At 40.8% G+C, this 6,453-nt stretch overlaps 1 long non-coding RNA gene across 1 annotated transcript; it reads left to right on the plus strand.

The window, feature by feature from the left end:
- Positions 1 to 4,033: 4,033 nt before the first annotated feature.
- Positions 4,034 to 5,233, plus strand: LOC116880986. The gene is made up of 3 exons (XR_004385315.1): positions 4,034 to 4,185; positions 4,484 to 4,556; positions 5,161 to 5,233. It is a non-coding gene; the product is annotated as an uncharacterized LOC116880986 (long non-coding RNA).
- Positions 5,234 to 6,453: the final 1,220 nt, after the last annotated feature.

Raw genomic sequence — 6,453 nt, forward strand, 5'->3', positions numbered from 1 at the left:
TCTATTCTTACAATGTTTGCTATACAAAGTAATGGTTTATAACAGACCAAATCAAACACATGGAACAGAAAATCCCAATGTATAACTGTTCTATGAAAACGGGATATAAAGTTGCCTAATTTATGGATAGCAACCTGCAAAGAGCTGTTGAATAACTAGGCTACTGAGCACACTATCTTAGTTCAGTATTCATGCTCTTCTACTAGCAAAAATATTTATTAGAATATTTAAAAGCAATATATGCTTATATAGGAAATTTGGAAAAGGCAGATAAAAAGAAACACATATTACCAATGACCCTGTACTCTGAAACAGTGTTGTTAACCTTTCAGTGTTTTACTGTCTCATTATTTTTTCTTTGCATAGATTTCACTGGGAGTTGCTTTTTCTTTCTTTCTTTCTTTCAAAGATTTTTATTTGAGAAAGAGAGCAAGAGAGTGTGAGCACACACAGAGGGAGAGGGAGAGAGAGAGAAGCAGACTCCCTGCTGACCAGGGAGCCCGATGCAGGGCTCCATCCCAGGACCCCGGGATCATGACCTGAGCTGAAGGCAGATGCTTACCCCGTTGAGCCACCCAGGCGCTCCTCAGTGGGAGTTTCTGTGTATTTGTTTGTTTGTTTGTTTGCAACCATTGGCCAGGCAAAACTGAAGTGGAAGGAGAAAATGAAGGGGTGTGTTAGAAAAGGCTCCCTCAAAACTCCTCCTGAGCCCCTAGTCATCATGGAAGAATAATTACAATTTTGATGGCTTATTGGGTTCATGATGTCCTTGAGTTCCCAAAATAACACAGTTATGAACCAATGTTATCCTTCATATTTTATTTTTATTTTTTTTGAAATTTTATTTATTTGATAGAGAGAGAGAGAAAGAGAGAGTGTGAGTACAAAAGTTGGGGAGGGGCAGAGGGAGAAGCAGGCTCCTGGAGGAGCAGAGAGCCCGATGCGGGACTTGATACCGGGACCCTGGGATCATGATCTGAGCTGAAGGCAAATGCTTAACCCACTGAGACACCCAGGTGCCCCTCTTTTTCATATTTTAAAGATGAGGTACGCAGGTTAGGGAATTCAGGAGTTTGCCTGAGGTGAAACAGCTAAGACCTGATGCTGGACATGAAACCCCGCATCTGACTTGTTTTCCAAGCAGGTCTTCTTTTTTTTCTGGTGCTTTTCTGCAATTACCAAACCATCAGAACCAGTGCGCAGTTGCTGGTTACTTGGTTTCAGTCCCTTGTGTTTTATAAAGGAGACTATCAAGAAGAATGCTCTGGAAATGAATGTTCTTACTTATTCTTTCTGGGTTCTTGTGAAGAAGTCTCTGTGTCTTCTCCCTCCATGCCATCCGTGTGTGTGTGTGTGTGTGTGTGTGTGCGTGTGTAGGCCTTATTTAAATGAGCAAGACCTAGTACTAAACATCATGCAGATCACTCTAAATGGTGACCACCAACAATTGCTGAGATCCTAAATTCTAAGAGTTTTGAGGTACTCCTTGATGAAAGATAAGGTCTCTGACTTCCTGCTCCCTATCTCAAGTGCCATCTTTAAAAGCAAGGCCACGCTCTGGGGTCCCCTCCACCTTTTAAACAGGGTGAATCTTTCAGGGCAGAGCAAAGAGGAGAGATTCTAGAGCCTAAAACTGACAGAGGACAGCCAAAATCAGTTTTATTTGGCATGTGTTTGCTTTCTTAAGCCTGAATTGTAGTCAAAACTGGACACAGCTGTCGTTTCTCAAGATTTCACTCCCAGACTGAATGTTTGGATTTCAGCTCATTGTTTAATAGTTCTAGAATTCGACTGGTCACCGTGAGGCAGGAAGGTTAGCACTCCATTAAGATGGATGGGGAAAGTTCACACCTCTCACTTTTATTTTATTTCTTTGCTTTTCTTTCCATTTGCCTGCATACTCAGCAAAGCTGAAGCCCGTTCACTACACAGTCTGTTTTTATACCCACTAGACTGAAAAGTTGATTTACTGAAGAACTTGGATTTTGCAGGAAAAGGAAAAAAATCCACAATGAGTTTTAAAATCTGCAAAATACGATGGGATTATCAGAGGAATAAGAAACCTTAAGCTAGGGGTGCCTGGGTGGCTCAGTGGGTTAAGCCTCTGCCTTCGGCTCAGGTCATGATCTCAGGGTCCTGGGATCGAGCCCCGCATCAGGCTCTCTGCTCAGCAGGGAGCCTGCTTCCTCCTCTCTCTCTGCCTGCCTGTTTGCCTACTTGTGATCTCTATCTGTCAAATAAATAAACAAAATATTAAAAAAAAAAAAAGAAATCTTAAGCTAGATCCTTTGGTTTTTAAATCAATCCCCAAAGAGGTTTTAAAGCCCATACACTTTTGGATGGTTCTTCTGGACGTCTCTATAATTATTCTTCATAGAATATCTACTAAGAGGGAGAGCTAAGACCGACATTTATGTAAACTAGGAAGCCAGTGCATTTTTGTTCAGTTAGCTTTAATGAATGTTGATTGGAAAGCATGGAAGGAAATTAACCTTCACTGAGTGCCTACTACGTGAAAGCATCATGCTAGGTATCAGGGGAGACCATGAAGGGTAACACCTAGGTTCAGTCTGGTCCCTTTGCTCTGATGAAGAAAAAACATACACGATTTTCTCTAAAGCGTCAGACTCTGAGAAGTATTATGGTATGGATTCCTGCAACAGGCCCATGGAGAAAAGGACAAGTTCATTGCGAACCGAAACATTTAGAAAAGCTTCTTAAAGGTGAGATTCAAAGGGAATTTGGCAGTTCTGCGGGAACAAGGTTAGCTGGGTGGGGGAGATCTTTTAGTAAAGGGGTTAAGGTAAACTGGCATAGGCGATACTGACAGCTGAGAGCTCCAGTCAGTCTCCTGGACCGAATACAGCAGAGATACACTTAATGTCCTTCAACTCCATGCCCCCTTCCTCAACATACAGAAAGTCTACATTCCCCAGCCTCCCTGTGGTAACATGAGATCATGGGACCGTCTTTCTGCAAAGGGAATGAAGGTAGAGTGATTGTAGGCCATATTCTTCTAACTTGTTGGTTAGCTGTTCACAGATTCCAACAGAGACCTCTGAAGAAGGCTTGGCGTGTGGGGTTCTATACAATGGAAGCACCCAGGCTGCTGGAATCATCAGACAGAAGAAGGCTGCCCTCCCAATACCTAATGAGGCCATGAAGGGAACAAGAATTATTCGGTAAGCCACTGCAATTTGCGAACTAGCGTTAGAGTGGAGACGGTAAGGCTGGAAGGGTGGGTGTAAAAGGCCTATGAAACTCTCTGGAAGCAAGTCATTTATAAGAATTAAGATAATAAATTAAATCAAATAGTAATAAGGTTTGAATTAATACATGCCAGCATCAGCAAGAAGCATAGGTCATTCTTTTCAGTGCAGATCTCCATGAGTCATGATTTGGGGGGGGGGGCTGGTTTTATGTTTACAACTTAATTTGGGGTCCAAAGTAAAAATGTCAGGAAGGGGGTTCCTTCTTCAATAAAGGGGGTACTTGGCATTTCATAGCTTATGGAAAGAAGAAAAGAACTTGGTGCTCCCTAAGAGGGAGTCTAAAGCTGGCTGGCTTGGGACTATTTTAAAAATACATTTTATTGCTTTTCTGATTATGAGAGTAATATATATTCCTTGTAGAAAAATTGAAAATATAAAAGTGTCAATGGAATAAAATAATAACCATTTGTAACTCACCACGTTCTGGTGTGTTCCATGCCAGTCCTCTTTCTCTCTATCTCTCTACATGTAGCATATATAACTTAAATATAAATCATTGAATTACACTATTTGTGCTATGTATAATATATGATCTGTTTTTGCCATTAAAATTCTTCATAAACTTCCTCTAAATTGTGCTGTAATTTTTTCATTATATGAATATAACATAATTTTTGGCATTTCCCATAAAGGTGGACACGATTTTTCCAGGGTGTTTTCCTTTCCTTATTTTAACAAGAACAGATCTCATTATTCATAAATATTTGCCTCTTATTATTGACTAGCCTTGATTATTTTTTTAGGTGAGATTCCTAATAGTAGAATTTGACTATGAAGTCAAAGAGTTTGAAAATCTGTAAAAGACACCGATGAGTACAGGAAACCAACTTCCTTGAAAGGTTGCAGAAGTTTGTTTTCCGGCTAACAGAACAGGAGACGACCTGTCTTACCACACTCTCATCTGCATTGAACGGTATCACTAAAAAAAAAAAAAAAAAAAAAAAAAATTATCTACTACTTTTTATGGTTTTCTTCACGGACCAAAGACACAAGGGTAATAAATCCATGCTGTGTCTGCTAACTAATTTTCAGTTGCCAAAGAGGCGGTCTTCTGCAAACATGGGTATAAATGTTTCATTTTAAAGCACCCCAGGTGTCCCCTGATCATAGTATATAATAAGCTGGTTGCATTTAGTAGAGGTTGGACTAAACTATGATGACAAACCATCTTAAAATCTCAGTCTTTTAGTAGACTTCTATTTCTTCCTCAGTCTCCTTGTACTACAGGTCAATCGTTGGCTCTTTGCCCACCCATGAGTGCTCTAACCTTGAAAAGGGAATATGGTACATCATGTTTTTGCTCCTGAAGTTTTTACCTGGAAGGGAACATGTCACTTTTTATAGCTCTGTGGCCAGAGTAAGCCATAGGACCTCCCTGACCACAAGGGTGTGGGAAAGGACAATGCCGCTCTGTGCCCAGGAGCAGACCAGGAAATAGTCACTTGACCACACTAATGACCAGCACACCTGATTGACCTTGAACCTTGGAGGAAGGGGCTGCATCCATAGCTAACTTCCTAGAGTGACTTCTAAAAGTGTTCCTTAGTGCTCTTTTCCCTTCTGAGCTTCGAAGACAAGGGTCAGCAAACTGCGGCCTGTGGCAACAAATGTACCCTGCTGTCTGCTTTTGTCTGGCTTATGAGTTAAGAATGTTTACATTTTTAACAGGTTGGAAAAACTCCAAAGGAAAATAATATTGTATAACAAATAAAAAATGATGTGACATGCGTGTATTCATAAATAAAGTTTTACTAGGACAAAGCCATTGTTACTTGTGTAATGCTGCCTGACTGCTTTTGTGTTATAAGTGATTATTTCCTAGATGTTTCAAATTCAGCTTATTGGATTCAAAACAAAAAAGGTTTTTTTTAAAAAAAAATCTTGTCAGGGTGCATGTGCGTAGCTACTGTGGCTGTGGTTGAGCCATGGATGGAAAGAAGAATGAGACCCAACAGCCAGATCCTACTGGAATTAGAGACAAAGGCCTTTGGAGGTACCTGGAGGCTGCCGAAATTAGGTTGTCTGCTAGACTACACCAGTTTCTCACTGGGGTCTTTCACCTCCCTGAGGATTTGCTATCTCAGTCTGCTCAGTGTTTCAGAATAGACCTGGATGCAAACAGAAGCCCTCATTGCTTTCCGTTAACATGAAGAAATAGAAAACAAAAGGAAGGAAAGATGGGTTCCCCGACTGCAGGAAAAAACCCAGGTTTTACCATTTCCTTCCCCAGCCTGTTGTTGCTGGAAGACGTCATTTCACTTTCAACTGTGATTTTAAAAAGATGTTTTGGATTTTTCCTCTGAGCTTTCATAAGCGTTTAAATAGAATTGGCTTTCTGGGTGATTTACCAGCTGCGCTGTGTGAAGTTTTCAGTATATGCTTGTTCCATCCATTGTCAACATACTCCTTGTGTTAGAACTGGGATTTCTGAAGTAACGTGTTGGTCCAGTGATGGAATGCCATTTCTCTTCGTTTAGTGTCCAAGCAGTAATGCACCAGTTAGTAATGCTAGGAACGAGATGGGAGGCTCGGACGTTCGTATTCCAGCTGAGGTCAAGATCTATTCTTTTTAAAAGGTCAAAATGACATTTCTAATACCCATGTATATAGATTCTATTTATTCGTGCACTTAAATGAACTCCTTTCTAATCCAGCTTCCATGACCGCCAAAGACTTGCTCTGAAAGGCATTTTCTTCTAAACTAGCCATCACTCACATCTACTTCTCATTGAGGGGACACTCACGGTTTGGTGCCATTGTCAAAAGTATAGGAAGTTAGTTTTATCTAATGTCAGAGGGTAAGTCGCACCTGGGTTGGCAACAGACACCTGTGATAGCTGCTTTCCCTTTCTTCTCTTGAGATGGGTTCTTATTTCATTCTCTTCCTTTTCGCATTTGGCCAGTTTTCTTCTAAAAGCCCAATAAAAGTATTGAGCACTCTATGACTTTCAGATGGAGATCACTGTTAGAATATTGTTTGTGTGTACACCTCTAATTACACGATGCGTCTGGACACATCTCACTAAGGATTAAGTGGCTATGATTTCCAATCTAAGAAAACATGATTTGAGGAGTGTACTCATGAGGACGGTGGGACAGAACTGTTGAAAGTTTTAGGTCACCCAGGAAAATCTAGGACATATCGTTGTTCTGCCCATGGAGTACCGGCCTGGCCATGTAG

Source organism: Lontra canadensis, unplaced genomic scaffold (genome assembly GCF_010015895.1).
Source record: "Lontra canadensis isolate GAN:19392208 unplaced genomic scaffold, GSC_riverotter_1.0 scaffold70, whole genome shotgun sequence".
Taxonomy (NCBI): Eukaryota; Metazoa; Chordata; class Mammalia; order Carnivora; family Mustelidae; genus Lontra; species Lontra canadensis.